Below are 26,075 nucleotides of genomic sequence, written 5' to 3' on the forward strand. Positions count from 1 at the left end.
CCTTGTTATAATAATAATAATAATAATAATAATAATAATAATTATTATTATTATTATTAATTATTATCCCTCTTCCCATCTCTTTCCGTTGGCGGAGACAGGTACTACTGTAGGTCTTTCACAAGAGCAGAGTGGCCTAATGCAGACTTGTAGAAAGCGAGGTACCCCTGCTGGGGTATGAGGTTAAAGAAGCAGAGGCTGTGTCAGTAATAATGTGTTCGAGATGCTGGAAATAATTGCACGCACGGAAGTTCCCGGCCTTACAATGGTTCAACGTCCCGGGGACGTGAAAGCCTTAGACAGTCAGTAAAATCCATACTTTGAACTTGGAGCTTCTCTGGGGCTGGTGACAGGCAGCCAGACAGGCCGGGGCCGCAGGACCTGGCAGCAAGCCTCAGCTCCCAGTCCGCCAGCGACCGTGGGGACCGACCGCCGTTGTCACCAAGGTCCTGCGGCCTTAAAGCCATTCGATTTGTCGCTTTCAGTGCCGTATTCAGTAAATTACATGAGTTTTTCAACACTTCATCACAAAATTGACTTCGTGTTAGATGACTGGGCCCAACTGTAGGCGGAGGCAAGTGCCCTGGGCACGTTTAGGGAAGGTGAGGCTAAGCTGGGATGTTCTCTGAGTCAGGTACATTAGGTGCATCTTTGACTTAGGGTATTTTCAGGTTTGTTTTTTTTAGATTTATTTATTTATTTATTTATTTATGATAGACATAGAGAGAGAGACAGAGAGACAGAGAGAGGCAGAGACACAGGAGGAAGGAGAAGCAGGCTCCATGCACCGGGAGCCCGACATGGGACTCGATTCCGGGTCCCCAGGATTGTGCCCTGGGCCAAAGGCAGCGTCAAACTGCTGAGCCACCCAGGGATCCCCTATTTCAGGTTTTTATGGAACTATCAGGACCTAATTCCTTCAGAAATTAAGGAAGATCTGATCTGGGCCCCTGGGTGGCTCTGCTGATTGAGTGTCTGCCTTCTGCTCGGGTCATGACCCCAGGGTCCTGGAATCCAGCCCCGCATCAGGCTCCCTGCTCAGCGGGGAATCTGCTTCTCCCTCTGCCTCACCCCTTCCCCATCCTGTCCTCTCTCTCTCTCCCTCTCTCTCTCTCAAATAAATAAATACAATCTTTATAAAAAAAAAATCAAGGAGGATCTGTACCTGATTATTACATGTGTGGGGACTGAGGAATGATATAGGAGCAGGAAAGGGACACGGAAGAGAGTGAGAGGATAGGTAGGTAGGTAGGTAAAGCGTTGCCCTTTGTGCCACAGAAGTGGGTTTAGACTTTGTCACTTAAGCAATGGGGAAGATTGGAAGAGTTTTAAGCAGGGACCCGACATAGTTTCCCTTACGTGGGGGAAAGATCAGCGTGGCGCAGGCCTGGCACATGGGCCGAGTGGGAGTAGCCTTGATAAGACAGAGGCAGAAAGACCCTTCCCCCCGTTCAGTCTTTCATCTGGACCATCGTACCTGCCTTCTCCCTGGTCTTCCAGATTCCTCCTTTGCTCTCCAGAAGGATCCTGTTGAAACAAAAGACAGAGAAGCTCACTGCTGTGTTGGGATTGCTCCAGCGTGTTCTCCTCTCATCTGGATTAAAATCCAAGGCTCCAACTACGGACCACAAGGCTGTGTCTGAGCTGCACTGACCACTGAGCTGCTTTTCACTTGACCACATTTCCACGCCTCTGCCCCCACTCACATGCTCTGACCTTACTCTTAGCTCAGTTTCTTTTTATTTTTTATTTATTTATTTTTTTAGCTCAGTTTTATGAAGGTGCCAAACACGTGTCTTCCTCAGGACCTTCCCCAGACAGCCGTGTCATTGCTCAGCTCCTTCTGCTCTTTGCTCAAATCGGATCGCACATTTGAGATGATTTTCCGGCCTCCCCCCACCCATGAAAAGTGCTCCCCCTTAATACCTAATCACTTTGCACTTATAACATTCTCTTATATTTATGCATAGTTTTCACACAGATTTTATTTATTTATTTGAGAGAGATAGTGAGAGAGAGCAAGAGCTGGGGGTAGGGGGGCAGAATGAGAGGAGCAGACTCTCCCCTTCACCCCGAGCAGGGAGCTGGACAGGGGCTCAATCCCAGGACCAGGATATCACGAGCTGGGCCAAAGGCAGGTGCTTAATGGACTGAGCTGCCTGGGCATCCCCTTATTCTGATTGTCAAACTCCCCACCTCCACCCCCCTCCAACACTGGAATACAAATTTATACCAGAACAGAGATTTAGAGCGATTTAGTCTGTTTTCATTCAACAAATACTCACTGAATGCCTTCCATGGGGCAAGCACTGCTGTGGGAATTGGCAATGAAACAGCAAAAAGAAAACAAATAGAAATCAAGATTTCTGCATTCAAGGAATCCACTTCAAATTGTGTTCTCCTTTGTTTGCTGGCTTATCCTCGGCCCTTGGAAAAATGCCTGGAACATAGTAGGAGCTCAATAAATGCTCATTGAACCAATGTGCAATTCTTCATTGAAGCTCTGGAAGGAAGTCAGGAAACCACCTGCAGATACAGACTCAGTAGGTTATGGGGACGAGACGTTTGTGGAAGGTGAGGAAGGGGGATCAGTCAGCTCAGCTGCCAGTTTTCTAGGTCATAATGTCAGTTGTTCAATGGTGGTAGGTATGAAACTTTGATACCAGCTTATAATTACTATTTTAAAACAATGTTCTTTTCCTGCCAAGATAACCAAGCTCGTTATCTACCCATTTTTCAAGAGGAGCATGGGAACGGAGACTAGAGTCTCAAATCCAGGAATGATACTTATAGCTGAGAAACCAGCCAAATGCCATCGACAACTTAAAAATAGTGTCAAACTACTGATTCATGCATGAACTTTATCTGAATTGAACATCTTCAGCTTGGTATTGTGTCCCTTGCTTGCATTTAGGTTTAAGTTTCACGTTTCAACAAGGGCAAGAAATTTCATTTTAAATCTGGAAGGTTCCTGCTCATTAAGGGAGAAGCAAGGCTCTCTCATCTTTGACCACCTTCCCCTGTCCACCACCACTGCCATCGCCCTCCTCATCTTTGCAGGAAATTATCGTAAGGAATCACGCATGGTCATCTTTATGCGTAGAAGGAGTTGTTTTCTATTTATTGTCTAAGAACGTGTGACAAACATGACACATAAATCTGACATCCAGGTCTAGGGTCCTGAGTCCTGGGTTGGGAAAATTAGGAATTAGCAAGCCCGCCTTTTAGAGGGTGCCCAGAAGGGGAACACAAGGGCCAGTTCCCTTTAATATTAGAATAGCGGCCCAACGGCCCTTTGCAGTGACACACGATGGTTTCACTCTGATCCACAAGGCCCCTCCGCGCAGTCGTTGCACTTTTCTCACGTGAAAATTCAAGTTCTTGAATGGAATGACTGAGGAACCACCCCACCATGGGTTCTGCAGCAGGGTGTAAGAACTATTGTTCATTAACCAAAAAGTAAATGGGGCAAAATATCATTTTGTTTCTGCAATAAATCGAGTTCACTGAAATTTCCCTTAAACACATGCACTAAAACTAAAATAATTATCACACACACACACACACACACACACACACACACACTCACACAATCATAAAATCCAAGATAGCACAGGTGTTAATGGAGAGTTAGTCTAGGTAAATTGTGCATTGTCTTCGGGGCTGGATGGATCCTATGAAAATTGCCAAAAGAACAGAAATGGACACTTTAATACTGTCTAGCTGTCTTAACAGATGGAAGTACAATTAGTTAACATAAAAAAAGATCCAAAACAAAATAAAAAGGAACTTGAATTTCAACTAACTTGGCAGCAGAAATAGGATTTTGTAAAAAATCAATTTAGCACTAATTAAGGAGGGTGAATCCCTTGGTTTTAAATAGATTGCTCACTGTTTATTCTTAAATTCTCTCCTGCTCCAGTCCCCCACCCCCAATCTACCCATAGATGAAACAAACTCTGAAGAATCTGGAAAAAATAGTGTTTTAATAAAGATACGTTAAATGATAAAAGGAGGTAAATATATCCTGAAAGTGAAAACCAAAGTGCAGAGGGGGAAATCTGATTTTACAGAACTGCATTGTAATATAAAACCAGATTTGTATACTTATAAATATAAGTTGTGTGCATTATTCCTCTGCCAGGAAACTACATTAGACACATCTGTATAAAATATATTTCCAATTTAACCAGTCTGGAATGACCACATTCATTTTCTAGTTCACTGCAAGGGTAAGTAACATAATAAGTACAATGTATTCTCTAAATTTAATAATTTAACATGCTTGCTTAGTTAACTTATTATTACCAACGTAACATCTTGAGCTTTGTTTCTTTCTATGTAAAATGCCAAGCACATTGAAGATGCTTGCAAATTTAGAATTAAAATTAATTATCTTCCTCAAACTGAGTTGTTGAAACGGGATTTTTTTTTTTGCCACGTAAAATAGATTTTTTAAAAATAGAGCTCCATATTTGATAGTTAATCATAAACATACAAACTTCTTTGAAAAATCAAAATGCTCTTCTTCTAAATGGAATAAAATCAAGTTAAACAGACATCTAAAAATAAGTCTAAGATGTTTATATAGAAAGAAAATCAACTTTAAAAGGAAAATGCATGTTGTAATTAGAAAATAGGTTACGGTTGATGGAACACAGACACTATGGAGTTACTTTTTTATTGTGTATTTTTTAAATGCAGGAAATATATCCCACAGAGATGTACTATGTCATTTCCAGAGGGGCTCTTTTGGGCTACAGATGAAAAAAACCGATATTTAAATATATGAAATATGCAATACAACATGAAAAACCAAATTAGTTGAAAGCAGGTGTAATTTTCCCCTCCATATCGCCTTTCTCAATTTTCATTATTATATCAGAACTCAGTACAAAAGAGAAAAACCCAGACATGCCGAAAGCCATTGATGTGAGGACAAAAATGGGTATTATTCAATGTTTTCTACAAGTTTATATATTTCCAAACCTCTTCTCTCTGACAGAAGAGTCAGATCCTTGTGACTTCAATTTTCACCACGTTCAGGTCTTTGCTCAAAGGTCACCTCATCCCAGAGAACTTCCTGGACCGTCTACAAACCGCATCTGCAGCCCCCATGGTACTGCTCCCTCTGACCATGCAGCTTTCTCCTTCTTTTCTGTCTGACTTTTCTCCAGTGGATGTGCTCTTTATTTTTACTAAGTTACTATTTAATTGTCTCTCCCCGTTTCATTATAATCAATATTACAATTCTTTGGCTCAAAAATTCAAGGCACATTAGGAATTTGCATCCATTGTTTCTCTTAAGTTCCTTGTGATTTAAGTTAGATAAACCTTGGCATTTTCTTCTGTATCTTAGAAATCTAAAAACTTCCCTCCTCAACACATTTATCTATCATTCGTAGTGTTTTTCCTTTCCTTTAACCCCACCTTTTTTTTTAAATTTTTATTTTCTAGAGCCAAAGCTGGAAGATGATGGCTCTTTCTCTTTATATAATTCAAAGGAACTATCATTTGTTACTGGAAAGAACATTTCTTAAAATGTAAAATGACTCGTTTATGACCCAAATAGCAAGTGGGCTGCAGTCCACTTTGTAGCGTGATCCCACTTAGAAATGTGCTTGTGTCCCCAATCTGTGATGCCCACATTCGTATCATAGATTTTTAGATTTCAATATTATTTAGAATTTCCATCCCACTCTTTCTTAATTTCAAAGTAAATCATCATGTGGTAATTAATCTAATTTTAATTCCTGAGTATATGGAGATGGTGATCACACTATTTTGAAATGGAAGCGTGAAAAGCGATGGTTATTTTCAGAATTCCACAAAGCCTCCATTTACAGTTTGTTAATCTAAGGAGACCAGATGTCTTTTTCGGGGTGGCAGAGTCCTGGAAGGATGACTATCCTGGGGAAGGAGGCTGGAGGAGGGCTACACACTTCATTTACATGGGCCACTCGCGGCCCGCGGATAGATTTCTCCTATTTGCCATTCCCAAGCTGTGTAAATGTTTTGTGGATGCAGGTGTCCGGATACAACGGCTGTCACCGTCTACAGCCCTTCATAGACTGTCCATAGCGGTGGGTCCCGAGCTGTACAGAGGCAATGGGAATTCCTGGTTTCGGGGCTCAGAGAAAATGACAAGCACCTCAATTAACAAAGGAGCAGCTTCCAGTGAACTGGAGCTTTGCTAATTAGGACAACAGCCGCTCGCATTTGAAAAACTGTGACATTTCTCGGCGTTGTGCTGGCTGTTGAGAGCCTGGTCGGTGTTGTGCGTGTGTTCGACTTGGACACCATTGCAGCCACAGCCTCTCACCTCCTGATCGTTGTGCAGACACTGGGGACCCGCGTTCTCCAGTGGGAAACCCCTGGGAAATTCAACGGCCAGGCCCGCTTCCCTGTGAGTGAAGTGCTTGGGAGGACTGTTGACAGGTAAGTGACGGCCTCAGGTCTTAGTCTGCGTTAAAAGGGAGCAGAACAATCCTTCGACAAGTGTGGACCCCGGGCTGGCGTCTAGCATGTAGGTATGGAGCATTCACACACCTCACAGTGCTGCCTCCACGGCGCCGTGAAGATAAATCAAGCGCCAAATCTCAAAGCTCTCAAAACACTGCCTGGAGGACAGACACTGTCCGTTAGGTGTTAGTTATGAGCAGTGTTACGAACAGTAGTCATTGTCCCAGAAATTCAAGAGGCAATAGGAACTTTGGTCCATTTATTTATTTATTTATTTATTTATTTATTTATTTATTTATCCCAGATGACCATTGAAAAAGCTATCTGTGTCTTGGGAATCCAAAAATCTTCCTTCTGCTTTAACTGTAATAGGTACCGGGGATACAGGGATGAAGGCGATGGCCGTGTCTGCTGTCCGAAGACGTTCCTGTCTCCATGGGACATAGGTGTCTAACCAAATATGCATAGAATTATGTAGAGCACAGTAAGTGGTCTGAAGGAGAAGTTTGGGACCCACCACGGTGGACTGCAGGGGACCTGGCCAAGACTGAAGGATCAAGGAAGACGTCGTGGCTGAAGTGACCTCTGAGATGCAGAGTGTGAGTGGGGATTTACGAGTCACAGGTGGGTGCGGAGGGGAGGAGTACTCCTGGCAGGGGGAAGGCTTTCATGGGAGGGTTCTGAAGCCGCTGGAAAAATGGAAAGAGGACTCGCGTGGCCAGACAATAATCACCATGGGAATGTGATCAAAACCAAGATTGGAGAGGAAGGTGGGGGCCGAGCAGACAAGGCCAAGTTATGAATTTTGAATTTTGGCTTATGGATAACAAGAAAATATTAAAGAATTTCCAGTAATTCCTATAAAGTACTGGCTCAATCCTAACACTTTGCCATCTGTGTTGTCAACTAAGAGAAATGAAAAGTGCTACTTTTCATAAAATGAAATGAAATGAAATAAAAAGGACTACTACTATTGACATTGAAGAGGGTGTTCCCAGTTAAACATTTTTGGGGCCCATTCCTGTGGATAACCCATGAAGGGCTAAACTGGGTAACACAGACTTTATCTGAACAGAGTTGGTCACAAAGCATTAACCCATTTTAGATCTGGCGAATTTAATAAAGCTATTTACACGTCGTTGTCTAGACACACGTAAATGGTTTCAGAAGGATCCAGGCTGCTGGGCCTCAAATCCCATTTCTCCCATCTATTCTTTGTATAAACTTGGGTGAGGTATTTTCTGTTTATCAGTATTCTCTCTGTAAAATCAGAGCAAAAATATTGCTTTAATGATTAAATAATATGCGCCAAGTAACTTGAAGAATTTCTGGCACATAATATGCTTTTAAAAATGTGAAGAGAGACACAATCACATTTTATGGTGTACCTGGGTACTCCGCACTCTATCAGGTCTATTAGAGCATCAACAAGGGTAATTTCTAATTTATAGTAGTTTTACCGGCCTGCAGTGAGACAATATGTATAAAGTGTCTAGCGTAGGCATTAGCTCATAATGAAGACTCAATAAATCAGAGAACTTCAGGAAATTACAGAGGAGCTGATCTAAGGACGAGTCGGAGTTTTCTCCGGAGGGTCAAGAAATGAAGGGAGACTCCAGTGCTCACCTGAATCATTCCAGAAGTTGATGCCTTTAAACATTTTCTCCACATAGTTATTTTAAGAACGTTAATTGAGTTCTTCGTTATGCAATGCGCCGAACACAGGGTTTGGGACATCAGCAAAGTAGGGATATCCAGAAATGGGGAGGGAGCATGTTTTTCTGGAAGTAATTTGGTATTAAAAGATTAAAAGACAAATGAAGAGCATTGACATAATATGAGGAAAATAAGACCACTGCTAGGCTCACGTCTATATTACACATAACTATGTCTGTATCTTCCATCTCCGCATATAGATATTTTATGTTGAATTACCATCCAGGACGCCATAATCTCAAAATCTAAGGGTATCTAGAGATTTTAATCTCACTCCGGAGGTATGATACAAGCAGACGGAGCACAAAACACCGGACTGAGACATCCAAGTGGCTCAAAGGGAACGTATGCCATGGTGGTGCTTGTGGAAGGATGATTTGCTGTCACGGGAAGTTGTGAGTAGGGTCTCTCAGGCACTTCTTACAAACTAGGTGTTTGTTGGCCACATGTATTTATTCAACCAGGGCCCAGTAAGAAAAGCAGAAATCACACCAGCTCGGAGAGGTTTTGTGGAAGGATTTGGGTTGGGAGCAGGAGGCTCAGGATGTTAGAAACTAGAAGCTCGGTGGACCTCCCCAGGGATGGGATGGGGATGGGGATGGGGGTGGGGATGGGGATAGGGATGATGACTTCTCAGCACGGCTGGTGCCTGCTGGAGATGAGACCGCAGAGAAGGACCTGGAGGTGGGGGTGGGACTTCCGTTGCGGAGGGGTTCCTGCTTGGTGGGGGTTGGTATCTCTGATGAGGCACTTGTTGCAGGAATGTGGGAAAAGGCCAAAACCAAACTGGGGTGCTCGGGTCAGAGCACAGGGAAACAGGAAGAAGCAAGTGCGTCCCAATCTCTCTGCCATCTGGTACCTCTCAGGTGCTCCCAATTAGCAACACCCAACAGGAACCCAGCTGGCAACAGAGAACTATAGGCTGCCAAGCTCCAGCCTCACTGGGGAGAATTTAGTAGAATGGATTCAGAATGGAGAAAAACAACAAGCGGAATGCCCAGCAGACCTACTGTGTGCCAGGAGCCATGCTAAAGACACAGCGTGAGGGGCGCCTGGGGGGCTCAGTTGGTCAGGCCTCTCTGGCTCTTGATTTTGACTCAGGTCGTGATCTCAGCGTCATGAAATTGAGCCCCACGTTGGGCTGTGAGCTCAGTGCAAGGTCTGCTTGACCCTCTCCCCACTCCCGCTTGCACGTGGGCGCGCGCGCTCTCTCTCTCTCTAAAATAGATACATAAAATGATTTGACACAGCTGTGAGTGAAATAAAGCCTCTGCTTTCACAGTGCTTATATTTTCGAAATAATAATAAGGTAAAAAAATATTATTCCAGGTACCATATGTTCTAGAAGAAAACAAAACCAAGGAGGAGATAGTGACGGGCAAGGAGGGGGAGGGAGGCTGTGTTAGGAAGGTGGCCTGAGGAAAACACAATGGAACAGAGTCGACAAAGATGAGAAGAAACTCTGTGATGAGCTGATGTCATCACATCGTTTGCAGAAGGAAAAGCAGGTGTTTAGAGCGAGACCAGAAAGCCGCCTGGCACAGGGAAGGGTGTGAAAACGAAGTCCTGAGACCGGGCGCACAGGCCAGGAAGTTAGGTTTTATTTTACTCCCGGTGACATGGGAATCCATTGGAGAATCCTAAGCAACCAACCTGATTTTTTGTGATAAGAAAATCGTTCCATCTGCTTTGTGAGGAATGGACCACAGATAATAAGACTGGCCATAATGGGTTCCATTCACCATGTACTGAGTTTAAAAAAAAAAAAAAGAAGAAGAAGAAGAAGAAGCAACACTTAATTGTTAGTAAATATCTAATAAATATGAAATTCTGGCTTCGGTTGAAATACCTGCAGACCTGGCATTCCTGGGCTCACCGCACGGCAGGCGTCTGTGGATGCTAAGGCCACTGGCCTTCTGGAAGGGGCAAACCACCACTGCCGCCTCACCTCATCGTATCCCCGAGAAGCCCAAGTCCTTGGCTGATGTAACTGCCTGAACGCTAAGGCATCTGAGTTTGTGACCTCTGACCATGTTCCCTTGCCCTCAAGCAAAAACTTCCCATCCCACCCTCCATTTCTTTTCCTTCGGGCCTCAGGTGCAGGGAACAGAGTAAAACCCACCTCTGGATTCCTGTCATGCTCCCATCATCGGTGCATCATCGGCGCAGGTGTGGGCCGCCGCTGTGTAGACAGTGGAGGGGAGATGCATGAGCGGGAGCTCCACGTCGTTCCCATTTTCATCCTCCCACATCCATCCTGGTGGCCTCCTGGCTTCAAAGAGTAGATCGTCTTCCAACACCAATTCCCAACGGCCACGGAGAACTCGGGGTGTCCCCTCAGCCTTCTCAGCTTTTTGGTTCAGGTTGGATCTTCGGGGAGAGAACTAGCAGTCGTGCTAGGTCAGGAACTGGAAACAGAACCTGAGAACATTATGTTTTTCCAGCCGTAAAGTCAGCATCCTACAGAGCTGTTTTGACATATGAGCCAGAGGAATGGCTTTTAGTTTTGTTTCATAAAGAAGTTTTTTAAGAACTTGGTCTTATGGGGCCCTATTTACTATTAGGTATTTTCCAGCACGCAGGTCTCAACTGACAGAAAATTTTGCTTGTATTTTAGCTTTTACTAATTGATAGAAGAATAAACATAATTTAAAAAGTTTCCTGGGGGCACCCAGGGGGGGGCTCAGCTCAGGTCATGATCTCAAGGTCCCGAGATCAAGTCCTACGTAGGCTTCCCTGCTCAACCTGGAGTCTGCTTAAGATTCTTTTCCCCTCCCTCTACACCTCCTCCAACCACCCCACTTGCACTCTCTCTCTCTCAAAAAAAAATAATAATAATAAAAATAAAAAGATTCTGGCCCTTTTACTGTAATGTTCATGTGTTTCAGATTATGATTTAGTCCATACATTCATGTGTTCATGCAAACGCCATATACTTTTTACTAATTTTATAGTTGTCTATAAATTAATAATTAACTTTAATTAATTAACTTTAATTAAATAATGATTAAATAAAAATGGTATTAAATTCCACCTCATTTTAGAAGTATGAAAAACAACATACTTCAGCAAAAACAATTCATGACTTTATAATTATCCAAATTATATCTTAGACAAAACTCTATGTTACTACATATATAAAGAAGTCTGTGGAATTGATCATGGTCATTAACATATTCTAGGTGTAACATAAAAATGGTTGTATATATGAAAATAGTAATGTAGCAAATAATAAAATACATTGCGATTCCATTCTCTTAAACTTTGAGTAATCCTTTTCATTTATTTTGGTGAAATTGATGTTGTACCCTATTCCCAAATACTTTCTCTAAATAGATTATTGAGAGGAAATGGAATTTGTCTTTAAATATTTTCTATCTAATTTCATATTTGATTCGTCATTCCATGCAATCCCATTGCGTCACTAATGGAATATCAACAAGGGCAATAGTGAGGGATTCATGATAAGCAGTTTGGTTATCATCTGGCTGTTTCCTTATAGACCAAGGACTTTAATATGGAAAGTCAGAAATTAAAACTGACTTTTTCCGAAAAATAAAAATCTAAAATGATGGTGAAGCCTAAATTTAAGTAACATAACATTTTTGTAATTCTACTGCAGTTTACAATGAAAAATAGGAAAATACAAGCTTCCTCATGGAGGCTTTTGACTTATGGATTTGGGAAATGTCTATTGAATGATTTGTGCGTACTAGGTGCCCTGCTAAACCCTAAGAGGATTATTCAGGAAGGTGGATGCTGCCCTCATGAAGCTTACTGTCTTTTGTGAGAAAAACAAGCATTTGACCAAAAGATGATGGGAAAGTAGGAGAGAGAGCTCTCCGTCAGTCTGACGTGGCAGGTGAGGCTTTCACCAGGGAGCTGGCGCCGTGCTGAGTTCTGAAGGACTCGGGGTTGACTAGACAAAGAGTAGTATCCGATAGGGTTAGAGCTGCTCGAGGTTAAGAGAGAATAAGGAGGAATAAGATTGAGAAAAAGAGGGGAGTGATGTCGGGGATTGGGTGGGTAGGGGGAGAGGGAGAAGATAAGAGAGACAGAGAGACAGAGATTGGGAGAGAACAGCCTCGTGTATTTTGAGGCTGCCTTGTCACATGAGAAAGGGGCTGGCCTTCTCCTTGGTGTATTGAAGGGTGGATATTTGCTCTCAGTTGGAGAATTTACTCAAGGCCAATGGCTCCCTTGGAATGCTCAGATTCTCTACCCCTATTAACTCTGAGCAGGAAAATAAGCATCCTAACCCTATCCTTGGAACCCCCTTCAAATGTCGTCTTTCCCACTTATGGACTAATATTGCACCTTGCTTGGTGTTGCCGTCCCCCGTATCCAACTCCCCCACTGTCACCTTTCTTGGCTCAGTCCTCCCGCGTCCCATTTCCCACCCCTGACAGCCACTTCCGCGTACCCCTGGTTGATGTCATGGTAGAGCATGGCGTCTTGCTCCATCCCACTCAGGTAGGGACAATTAGCAGAGACTCTTCTACAAGGCAAGTCCCTTAATTCCAAAGCTTTCCACTTTGTTGGAAACACCTGAGACGGTCTGGCAAGTACGTGATAGAGGATTTTAGGCAGCAGTCATCACTGGAAGGTTCCTGAAACATCCAACTCCTCTTCTATGTGGTTCTCACCATTATTGTCAGAAAATGTATGATTCCGCAGTCTTATAAATTACTAAAAGTTGAGTAAAAAGTGACCAGACCTTTGTTCGCTGCCTACCCCGTGATGTGGATACCAAGCGAACTTTCTGTAACCTGATTGCACTTAGGCAGGCCGGGGGAGAGACATGCTAAAATTAGAACAAAAAGTTGGGCGACTCAAAAACACTACCTAAGTTTGTTTGTTTTGATTAAAACATGGCAGTCGCTTTAAAATCAGTTGAAAATCAGAAAAGTAGCAGTGGGGCCTCAATAGTGGTAGGTGCTTAGAAAACAGAAACATACTATAAACAGCCTACTGCCTTTTTAATCCTTTCTTGGGTATCAGAATTCACATTTTTTTTTAAGAAAGCATAAATAGTCCTTGATTTAAACACACACACACACACACACACACACACACACACAATTTTGAAGTCCTTTCTTTCTGAGTAGCAGGACCCTTCCTTTCTCCCCCTATGTCACCCATTGGCTATTCTACTCACCAGCATTTATGCATTGATTACATGTGATTATCTGTGCTGAATTTTCATATTTAATGCAGCCTTCACAATAGCGAGTCTGCGCTTGTGCTTGGTCCTGGACGTCCGGTACAATCTTCCAGGGTGAAGGTTTAGAACAGGGGTGATATTTTTGTGTGAGAATAAGTCTAAAAAGTTGGAGCAATGTCTATGGGGATAAGTTGGCTGCCCAAGAACTGGACCTCAAGAATGTTCTAGTGACTGCAAAAAGTCCATGAAGTCCTGTGACCACTTCAATCCTGGAACCTACGTAGTGCATGGGATAAAAGCAGAGATTTCAGAAACTTATTCTGACACATACTTGGTGTCCTAGGGTTAGAATGCTCAATCCTCCTTAGCCTCAGTTTGGATTTTTGGTCTCAGCCTCATCACTTATATCAGAATCCTAAAGCAATTGTCCTGGTATAATCAGGCCAGGAAAAATAAGGCTTAATCATTTCAGTATTTATGATTCTTTGAGGTGTAAGACTATGTCTAAAAAAATCATTACATTTCTTGGACAAACATGACATCACATAGTTTATAGTCAACTTGTAAAAACCTTGGGAAAAAAAAAAATTACCCTTTAGGAAAGTGGTGTCCCAAGGGATGCGTATCACAGAAATGAGGCTGGTATCCTATACCTCCTCAATGTAAAGTATAATAATCAGTAAGAAAGACGTGTATAATTTGATCCTTCTCCAGAACTACTTGAAGTCACAACCAGCGCAGCCTTGCAAACTGCTGCTGATGACTCTCTTGCTTATTTAATAACGCAGGACAATCTTTCAAGACTATTTTCAACAGATCAAATTGCATGCCCACTCGTGCACCTCTCCCATCACTTGACTCTGCACAAAACCAACTTTAAGAAATGAACTCATCAACGGGCACACACACAAATTCACGTGCACACGAATTTGGTTTGAAAGAAAAAAAAAATTAAAGACTAGATCTAGGGCTGTCGGATTTTGGCTTGAAATGCAACACAAAATGACCTTGTGACTATAAATGCATAAATGTGTCCCATACCATACATTTAAACTACTTGGCATTCAACGGAAAACTAAATTCTGCAATATTCCGGATCCTTCTTCTAGTTCTCTTATAAATGCTAACAGACAGGACTTTCAAGAATAGCATGTGTGTACTCAGACTATTTCCCTGGTTTTTTCATTTTGTTCGTGTTCAAAGATGACTGCTTTGGGGCCCCTGGGGGGCTCAGTTGGTTAAGCATCTGCCTTCTGCTGAGGTCATGATCCCAAACTCCTGGGATGGAGCCCCCGTCAGCTTCTGGCTCCCTGTGCAGTGGGGAGCCCGCTTCTCCCTCTCCCTCTGCCCTCCCCCCGACTCATGCTTTCTCTCTCTCTCTCTCTGAAATAAATAAAATCTTTGAAAACAAACAAACAAAGATACATGCTTTAGAATAAAACTCAGCATACAAAAAAGAGGCTTTTCCTAGACATTCAAACGACTCAGAGGGCCATGAGAAATCTTGAAACTGCCTCCACAGCAATTTCTGGGCAACCCTTTGAAGACCATAAACATGTATTGGTATTTCCCACATAACCCAAAGGCTAGTATTTACCATCAGTTAACAAGAAAAGACCCCAAACCACATATTATATTTTATAACTTTTCAATGTTCGCTATAAATGAGAAGCAGAGTTCTATTTCATGCAAGAATGGTGTGTGCCCAAGCTCAACCCTTGCCAGAATCTGAAGGCTAGATTGGCTGGAGCACAAATCTGCCTTCTGCTTTCTTTTCTATTAAACCAAAGATTAAATGAATAGGTGCAATTGTAAATGCTGTCAACAGTATTTGCGCTGTATTTTTAAGATACAGTAGCACTGTCATTTGAGTGATTTATCTTCTAATTATTTGTCAAAATGATGTGATTAAATATCATGCTCCATGATGGGTTTCATGTAAATAGCCTAATTAGCCCCATTCTGGCTCCAAAGGGCATCTCCACGGAGCTTCTGGATTCGGAAGGGAGACAACGCTTTCCCTTTTGCTTCTTAATAAAAAGGCGACTTCCTTCTCTTTCAGCCTCCATGAGATTTATGGGCTTTCACTTCCAGCCCATGGGGTAGAAGACCAGACGTGCCCGCGTTTACTCTTCAAAGTCATCATGCATCCTCTGCCCTGACTGCCTCGCCCTCCAGGAGGCCATCGGTGCAATCACCTAACTCCGCGTCAACATTTGGAAGTGGCTTCCACCTTTCGGGTCATTTGAATGGTGTCATTTCAGTCAGTTACCTATTTGGAATATTATTTAGCTGTATGGAGAAAATACTGTTGCTGCACGGTCACAAAATAATTATTTTGCCTTTGATGTAATGCATATATCTAAGTTTGCACAAGTTCCTCCTCAAGCATTTATTTATTTTCTCCCATAGTAGGTACAGGCATGGGGTGGTGATGGTAGAGAGTTGTCTTAGTCGAGTTTCATGAGAAATGGACCCATATAATCTGTGGCCTTGGACACGTCCATGAATTATTTTGAGGGACATGGTGTAGATCTGTCGAATCAAGCAAGACAGTGTCATGAAGACTTGCTAGTGGGGCTTCATATGCTGTCAGATTGATGTCTTTAAACCTATCAGTTCCGCATTCTCCTCTTAGCTTGTGAACTCATTTAAAAATTGGGTTTTAATTCAAAATATATTCCTATCACACAGAAGGATTATTATAATGTTTCTCTACTCCTCCATAGACTTGAACAAATCAAAAAGACCAAAAGTCACTAAGCCACAAAGGGAGAGGCAGACAGTAGCCCTCCCACAGAATCCTCCCCCCTCCCACTCTGGTGTCCGTCTCTCCACTCAAAGCCAGGGGTTCTTATTAGATATATTTTAACTGTTATTTTAGGGCAGGCCAAATCTCTCAGACAGGCTTAAAGCTGTAGTTTGAAAAATGAGTTAACTCACCCATTTATTTGAATAATTTAGGCACCTTTATTCTGAGTCTGTTTTAATCTAAATTGCCTCCAGCTAAAAGTTGGCTTATCTCTGCATAACACCGATTATCACGGCCCCAAACCCAAGAATCTTTTTTTTTTTTTTAAGATTTTATTTATTTATTTGACACAGACAAAGAGCACAAGCAAGGGTAGCAGCATCTAGAGGGAGAGGGAGAAGCAGGCTCCCTGCTGACCCCAGAAACCCTGGGATCATGACTTGAGCCCTGAGCTGAAGGCAGACGCTTAACTGACTGAGCCACCCAGGCACCCACCCAAGAATCTTGATAACTTTTTTTTTTTTTTTTCCAAGTCAACCAGAGTGGGGGACAATCTCAGCAAAAAGATCCCTTTGCAATGCAAATGTTAAGTTTCTGGACGGGCCAGAGCAATGTAAACAAAAATATAGAAAAGGAAAATACCAATGAAATCTTGGGGCTTCATCATCCTTTGGAGGGCTTTGAGAGGGAGCAGGACTTATTCCAGTTCAGCAGGAATTTGTTTGTTCTGCTTATCTCTGGTCAGAACTAATAGCCTTAATGGTCTTGGAGAGCCTTAACTGGCCCTGGGTGGATGTGGCCATTTGCAGATTAATTATACCTTTTTGCAAACGACCATATTTCCACATATCGTTTGTAACATGTACACTGTGGGCTGTTACAAGATTCGCAGTCGAGTGAAATAAATGCCACCATCCACTTTTAAATCCTCCAAGCATATTGTCATAGCATCAAGCAAACATATGTGAATGCCTTTTCAAGTTTGCTACTCATTGACAGATATCTTTGGGTATCCATGGGCAGCACAGGCAAAAATCACAGATTAAAATGAACCATAATTCCAGATTTTCATGACATTCTCCTCAATTTGAAATTTCACAAAGTTTAAACAAATGAATACAAAGAAATGGAAAATACAGCGAAATTCAGTAACGAGGAAACAGATTGAAAGGATGGGAACATTTTGTTTTCATGTAGTTAAACATACATAATTGGTTCTTGAAGTGAAGGATCCAATAGCTGCATGGTCCTTGGGTCCTATTGCTCTGAAACTGCTAACAATTCTACCCTTAATGAAGTGATGAGAAAAAACAAAAAACAAACCAGTATTAAAAAAAAAAAATGGTTCAAGCTCTTGACAACTCATTTTATTTACTTGGGGAGCTTTAAAAATTCTACTAGTACCTGAGCCCCAACAGGTACCAATGAAATAGAATAAATGGGGTCCAGAATTTGGTTTTAAAAGCTGCCCCAGTGATTCTAGCGTTCAACCAGGGTTGAGAACCAAAATTTTAGACCAGTGTTTTTTATATATTAGCTTCTCTTAGGTCACTTGGAAGGCTGGTTAAAATATCAACTGTTGGGCATCAACCCTAGAGTTTTTGACTCAATAGGTCTTTGATAGGGCCCAAGAATTTGTATTTTTAACAAGCTCCCTGGTGATGCTAACTGCTGCTATTTCTGCTGTTCTAAACATCACATTTTGAGAATCACTATTATACATAAAGACCCAGCATATACATAGTACCTGCATATAGTAATCAAATATATTTTGGTTAGTTGGGAACCACCCCCCCCCCAAAAAAAAGCAGATGTAACAGGATGTACATACAACTTTAAATTATGAGACTTTTGTTATTATAATAACTGGATGCTTTACAGTATTGAACAGAGGATGCATTTGTCTACTTAGAGTGAATTTATTCTTATTTAAGAATGATCAAAGCGTAATGAGATAATCTGAATTGTCTTCCAGAAAAAAGGAAGAACTTTCTCCACTTCCTCAATTTTAAGGTACCATAAGGAAAACACATTGCTTTATAATTTTATTCCGAGTTCTGTTGTGCAACACACTGATTACACAAACATAAATTTAATAATAAAATTTAATAATAATACAGAAAGAATGTGTGAATTCACTAAATGGAAATCTGACATTAAGTTTTCCTAAGTCAAGGAGCATAAACAGGAGTATCAGTGGTCACTTCAGTCAGTGATTCTCAAGTTTGGGCTTTTTTTTTTTTTTTTTCCCCTTCTTTGATGGTGGGATTCTCAGGCATACTATCCCCATCTGATGTTCAAGATGTTGAGCTGTTTGGGGTTTAAATTACCCTTGCAAATCAATTCCAGAATAATTCTCAAGGGTCTCTGATTGGCCCAACTCACTCATTCCTGTACCAATCATTATTAAACACGATGCTCTCCATAGCCAGGCATGGGTCCCTCCATTGAGGGAAGGGTTTAGCCCTAATTGAGTCATAAGGAAAAAGAAATTCTTTTAACAGAATCATGGAGAAGCAAAAGGTCTCAGGATAGATTAAAAAAATCTATCTATCATCTATCTATCTATCTATCTATCTATCTATCTATCTATCTATCACTGTGGTCCACGCTATGTTAGTACTTAGTAATTACTCAATAAAATTGAATGGATAAGTGAGTCATTTAAAGTATTTCTTCTTTAGTTGCAGTAAATTGCTCCCAGATCTTTCTTATGACAGTCTCATGGTAATGTTGAATCTCAGGTTTTTAATATCTTACATTGCAAAAACATTTCAGTAATTAGTATGTAGGATTAAGCCATAGAGGCTTCCCAAGGGTGCCTCATAAATCTACTGGAAACCTTTTTTTTTTCTTTTTTTTAAAAATTTTTATTTATTTATGATAGTCACAGAGAGAGAGAGAGAGAGAGAGAGAGGCAGAGACACAGGTAGAGGGAGAAGCAGGCTCCATGCACCGGGAGCCCGACGTGGGATTCGATCCCGGGTCTCCAGGATCGCGCCCTGGGCCAAAGGCAGGCACTAAACCGCTGCGCCACCCAGGGATCCCTCTACTGGAAATCTTAATTTGCTTAATCTCTCCAGCACACTTCTACTTGCACTCTTTTCAAAGATGTGTAACATTATACATACTTTTTAAAATGGCAGTTAAAGACAGAATTTTACAGGCTTCCCAATCTGGGAAGGGATTGGGGGCAGAGATAGAAGGTGATTTCATAGAATATTTCATAGATTATTGTTCCTTGTGTAAAACTGTGACATGATGGAGGCTCCATTTATAATGAGAACTACTGGTATGAAGAAACTGGAAAGAGTTTGAGCAAGAACAAGTTGGGGTTATTTGGAAGTCTTTGCAAACACATGACTTTTTCTCAGTAGTTATAAACTGTTTGGTTATTCTCTACTGGATAGATCGGAGCTTGCATATAGTTCTTCAGTTCTCTACCAGCAGTATATAGTATAGTATATACTGCTCGTAGAGAATCATGACCATGTTTTCCATCAGCCACTCTGAAAATTGGATTAGTGATGTAATTAAAGATTTGGCTGAAGCTTGAACTTATATTCTAACTGTAACATTCAGATGAGAGGAATGATCCTTAACTGTATGTAAATAGAGCAAAATAAATTTTGCTCTTAGGAGTGTATGTACATGTGTGTTACTTTTTGAATTTTGGGGGCTTAGCTTGACTTGGTTTAGGTGGCTGGGAATGGAATGATGGCTAAAAGTGGTAGGACTTGTACTGAGAATAATTATTTTACTCCTGATTATAGAATCAGAGCTACTCTCACAAAATACCATAGTTGGGGTGATTTGAACAACAGAATTTTTTTTTCTCATGATTCCGGAGCTAGAAGATCAAGGTGTGGCCAAGTTTGATTTCTCTGTAGGCTTTTCCTTGGCTGCTCTCTCACTGTGTGCGCACATGGCTGCTCACATGGTATCTGGGTCATGTCTATACGAGTCTCTTTGTACAGGGCACTAGTCATACTAGATTAGAGACCACGTCTATGATAGCTCAAGCACTTCATTAAGGGACCTATCTCCAGGCTGTCTCATTCTGAGGTTCTGGGATGGTGGGGGAGGATATTAACATATGAATTTTGGAAGGATACAATTCAGCCCATAACACTTTCTAATTCATATATATTTCTAAAGATTTTATTTATTAATTGAAAGAGAGAGAGAGAGAGAGAGAGAGAGAGAATGAGCAGGAGGAGGAGCAGAGGGAGAGGGAGAAGCAGACTCCCCACTGAGCAGGGAGCCTGACACGGAGCAACATCCCAGGACCCCGAGATCATGATCTGAGCCGAAGGCAGACACTTCACCTACTGAGGCCCCCAGGCGCTGCAACACTTTCTAATTTCTAATGAACCCAGTTCTGGTGGGTTCTAGACAAAGCTACTTGTACTTGTTTCAGAGATGATATGCGGCAGATTTGCATCATCTTTTTACTGATGAACAAACTCAGGCTTCAGAAGTGCAGAATCGTGTCCAAAGTCACAGGATGAACAAGGACCTCAACCTCCCTTAGAATCCAGGGTATTCTTGGGACGCTTGGGTGGCTCAACGGTTGAGCATCTGCCTTTGGCTCAGGGCCTGATCCCAGGTCCTGGGATCGAGTCCTGCATGGGGCTCCCTATGGGGAGCTTGCTTCTCTCTGTGTGTCTCTCATGAATAAATAAATAAAATATTAAAAAAAAAAGAATCCAGGGTTTTCTGTAACTGTTCTTTCTACTCCATGACCACGCCACTTTTTAACATTTTATCACAACTAAGGAGACTGACAATACAACACTGAAATGGAAGAAAAAGAATTGGGTAGGACCGAAGAAATGCTGCCACACAGAAGGCCACGTCGGATAAGAACAGCACAAGATACAGATGGGTCTGTGCCCAGCGAACAGAGTCCTGGCCAAGGAGAGCACTGTCTTTTCACATGACTGAGTGCACTGGGTCCTATTTGACTAAGGAAACATTATTTATTTTTATTGATTTTATGAGATTTTATTGATTTTAGAAGACTTCAAAAATTGGTCGATAGTTCCAATGTGGTTAATTTACTACAACTCTTTTGGCCAAAAAACCCACAAAAATCGAATTTGAAAGCTTGGTCACATCTCAGATCACCGAATTAATCAATATTTAATTGTGTCTTTATGATTAGCACCATCTCTTTGCTCTAGTAAATTTAAAAATGACAGTAAAAATGAATATGGAAAGAAGAGAGGTCCCCGATGGCTCTCGGTTCACATATGGGCTGCTATATTATTCATAACACATTTTAGGCTCTGCTTAATTTAATGCGTTCTCTGTGTACACTTGCTAGATAAAAAGTGATATCTTGAAAAAGCGGAAGTTCAGATTTACTAAGTAGTGTGTAGGACAGCAAGCGGAAACCATTACAGGTGGGGACTGAAGAAACTTCTCTTTCTGTGTTTTTCATATTAAAATTCCTAAAACTCAGGAAACTTGGATAATCAAACACGAAAGAAGATGAATCGGATGAGATCAGATTGCTTTCAGCTGACTTCTTTGTTGTTCTCGGAGGAGATACGCTGGCCAAAGAAATTGGGGGAGCTGTTAGTATTTTCTCTTTAGCTCATCTCTAGTTTTTAGGAATATAACACATTTGCAAGGAGGGATGAATCCTGGCTTTGGCGCAATAAAGAATAGTTGCATCAAACAGGAAGATCATGAGAAATTCAGATGTAAATTCTGAAGCAGGTCAAGGGGTAGATGATAGACTCCAAGCTTAGACGTTAAATCTTCCAGCTTCCACGCTGGCCGCAGGAAGGATGGAGCAGGTTATGAGGCAGAGGCCCGAAAGGACCCACGGTCCTTGCTGCAATCAGAGAGGGCGAGGACAGTAATTAGGTGCCTACGTCTGGGCTCCACAGCCTTCAGACACGAATCCGCGCGGGTTTCCACGCAGGCAAATGGCAGATCCCTGGGAACCCCTCCGTGTGTGTTGGGCTCCACGCACCTCTTTAGCCACATATACAGATAAATATGCCCAGACAAGCGAACTGAAGATGACCCCCAACCTGTGGCTGCCGCAGGTTTGGAACTCAAGCACTCATGCCCACAGGTTGCAGCATTTTTCTCACTGTGTTATTGAGATTGGGAGTTGGTCCAAAGCATGAGCAGGGAAGGACTGAATTACTGCAACATGATCTACTCAGAGATATTCCTGAGGCCACCCAGAAGCTCCCGCTCACACAGGCGTCAACCCCCGGAGGAGCCCAGCTGGTCCCGAGTGGCTGGTGTGGGCCGGGCACCCACCCTGGCTCCCTTCTCCCGTCTCAGGACAATGTGAGGCTTGGGCACCAGGAGGACCCCCTGCAGGCGGGCGTGCAGGGCTAGCACCCCGGGGCCTGAGTTGGGGGAGCACGCAGACTTAGTGGCTCATCTTGGCACACCCCTGTGTTTCATTCTCCTCCCTTGAAAAAACCATACGGTGATCTGATGTCTGATTTTCTTCTTTTTTTTTTTTTTCCACATATGATATTCCATTTTTTTTCCTCCCCCTTTCTCTGTCTCTCACACAGGCTTTTTGCAACGATCAGATTCCTAATGAGAATGTAAGCCAGAGCACTCAGAAAGGGATCTTTCTCACCAACCACTCCTACATTAGAACCACATGAAATAACACTCGCGCACAGACAGTGAAGACCATTTGGTAGGATGTGCAGGGCTGGGGACAGGCTCATTCCCTGACCGGTTGAGATGATTTAGCGATTCCACTGCACCTTGAGTGTTGCTACTTTGGGCTTGTTTCATGGGGTTGAACTCATTAGTTTTGTCAGTTGCTTTGGAAGTATGTGCACGAAACCTGTTTTACATTGTGGGCAGACCTCAGGAAACAGTCCTTCGTGACTCGTATTTGGAAAACAGTTTTGAAGATTTAACACGAAATGTGTGCCGTATTTCCTTAACATGATAATGATTAATCTGAAAATAAACATGGATTTTTATAGGTGCGCTCTTTCCCATAAGTTTAATGTAACTAACAGCAAGAGGCCTTCCTTACCTTTTTCTCTCTCCTTCTTCATCGGGCTTTTATTCAATGTCATTGGGCTTTTATTCAATGATTTAGAGGAAATGTGAGCTTGGTTGGCTTGTAAAATAGGTTTTCATTTTGAAATAGAGTTGATCAACAGAATTTTTAAAAACCCAACTGTTTTAAAAAATATATGCATACATAGTAACCTAATCAGCAACATGATATTTTAGTGATTTAAAAAACGGACTTGATATAAGCTATAAAAGTTCCTTGGTGATGTAGCTACTACTGTTATGAATATGACTTAACTTATAGCACATACTCACCTTTTCAAGGATTTTACCCTCTCTCTTGATTTGAACTCAAGCTATAAAAGAAGAAACGAGGCATAAGGGAAAGAACTGAAGGTTTGGAATTTGGCAGTCCTGAAAAAATTAAGTTTGGGACGCCCGGGTGGCTCAGTGGTTGAGTGTCTGCCTTCGGCTCAGGTTGTGATCCTGGGGTCCTGGGATCGAGTTCTGCATCGGGCTCCCTGCATGGAGCCTGCTTCTCCCTCCTCCTGTGTCTCTGCTTCTCTCTGCCTCTCATGAATAAATACATAAAATCTTTTTTTTTTTTTAAGTGATTAAGCTCACTTAACTATACTTTCCTAATTGGAAAAAAATGGAGATAACTTGAACTGTTTTTTTTTTAATATTTTATTTATTCATTTGAGAGAAAGGGAGAGAGCACGGCAAGGGGGAGCGGCAGAGGGAGAAGCAGACTCCCCCTGCGCTGAGGTGGGAGCTGGATGTGGGGCTCCCTATGGGACTTGATCCCAAGACTCCGAGATCATGACCTGAGCAGAAGGCAGACCCTTAACCATCTGAGCAACTCAGGTGCCTCTGCCTTGAATTGTGTTTAATGACTTACCTGTCACCTCTACATAGTTACCACCTGTGTAGGTGTGTGTGCCTGGGTCTGCGTGCATATGTGTGTAGCAAAAGACTGAATTGAAGATCTTTTTAGCAAATTCTGAGTATACAATGCAGTATTGTTAACTAGCACCGCGATGCTTTACATTAGAATCCCAGAACTTATTTACCCTACAATGGAAAGTTAGACCCTATGACCAGTATCTCCTTGATTTACCAACCTGACCCCACCCTCCCTCTGGCAACCACCATTCTACTGTTTCTTTTTTTAAATTATTTTATCTATCTATCTATCTATCTATCTATCTATCTATCTATCTATCTATCTATCTATCATCTATCTATCTATCATCTATCATCTATCTATTTATTTATAATTTTATTTTTATTTTTTTCTACTGTTTCTATGGGTTTGACTTTCTTAGATTCCACATCGACGTGAGATCACGCAGTACATGCCTTACTGTGTCTAGGTTATTTCCCTTAGCCTAACGTCCTCCAGGTTCATTCACTATTGTTGCAAATGGCAGACTTTCCTTCTTTCTTTAAGGCTGAATAATGTTCCTTTCTGTGTATATATCATTTTTTTAATCCATTCATCTGATAATGGGCACTTAGATGGTTTCCAGACTTTGACTAACGTGCATAATGCTGAATTTGACCACAGGAGTGCAGAATGTCTCCCAGATACAGATTTCATTTCCTCTGGATCTATAACCGAAAGCACTGTTATCTGTGCTTGGTGGTCTTTCGCCGCTGCACTCTGACTAAAGAGGATAGAGGCCACTAGCTTATGAGGCCGGCAGCAGCAAAACCTATTTGCAGGATGGACAATTATCCTCCTTTCACGGGGCTGCTGGCCTTGTCTTCGAGCAGTAAAGGGACAAAGAGGTAAGCATTAACTTTCCAAGATGACTTAAGAAAAATCTAAAGTCACTTTCAAAAGAAAAACAAAGAAAAAAAAAAAGGTTCAAAAAGATGTCAGAAATGATATTTAAACATTGATAAGGCTGACTGATTATTATTTTCTTATTTTATTCCTGACACATTTTGTGAACACATCTAATGAGCGTACATTGACTCACATTCTCCATTCATTACCAGGATTTATTGACCCTAGAAATTAATATTGACTGGGGCAAAATAGCCACTGACTTTTCTCGCAGGTCAATAAATCTGGTGATGGAGGAACACCAAACCAGGAGTCAGTACATTTTTTTTTCTTGGTAGTTGTTTTTTTGCTTGGCTCTAGAAAGAATGTCACTGCAGCTGCCTGCTTCCAGTGGGCCTATCATGTTTTTAAAAAATTTAGTAGCTGGCCATTTAGAATCTGTTTCCAATTTACATTGTGCACTAATAGGGCTTGAATATAAAATTTCCTTCAGATGCATTAATATGTGTAGGTATAATGAAGTCAAAGCATATTTATCATAGTTAAATTTCATAAATAATGCCAGAAGAAAGAAAAAAAGAAAAAGAATGGTAAATTTAATACAGGTGGCAAAAGCCTAAAAATTTTACACAATTTAATTATGCATTTCAAAGAATATACCTGAGATCGAGTCAAGTCATTCCATCTTCCTGGATTTCGGTTCTTTCTTCTGTAAAATGAAGTGTTTGAATTTGTCGTTGAGGTCTCCATCAGTAATAAGATCCGCCAAGAAACAATGCGGGCTTTTCAAAAGCTAGAAATTGTGCGTATGGGTTGTTCTCTCAACCTGAACCCCATGGAGAAACTATTCAGGATTCGGGAAGAAGAAATAACAAAGAAATGTGGCACATCTCTCTATATACATCTATACATGTATATATTTTTTTCAGAAGCATTTCTTTGTATAAAAATGGAATTGGGGAGCTCCTTGATTTGCAGAAAGAATGGAGTGATAAAAGTATATGATCTGAAGTTTAAGGATCTGGTTTTGGAGCTTACATCTGTGCTGAGCATGTGTGTTTGGGTGTGTGCAAATCCATGTGTGTGGGTGCATGTGTAAGAATTACATTGAAATTAATGTGCACCTTCTGTGTATGGGTCATTTCTCAAGTACTTGGTCGTTGTGACAC

This window comes from Vulpes lagopus, chromosome 4 (genome assembly GCF_018345385.1).
Source record: "Vulpes lagopus strain Blue_001 chromosome 4, ASM1834538v1, whole genome shotgun sequence".
In the NCBI taxonomy this organism is placed as follows: Eukaryota; Metazoa; Chordata; class Mammalia; order Carnivora; family Canidae; genus Vulpes; species Vulpes lagopus.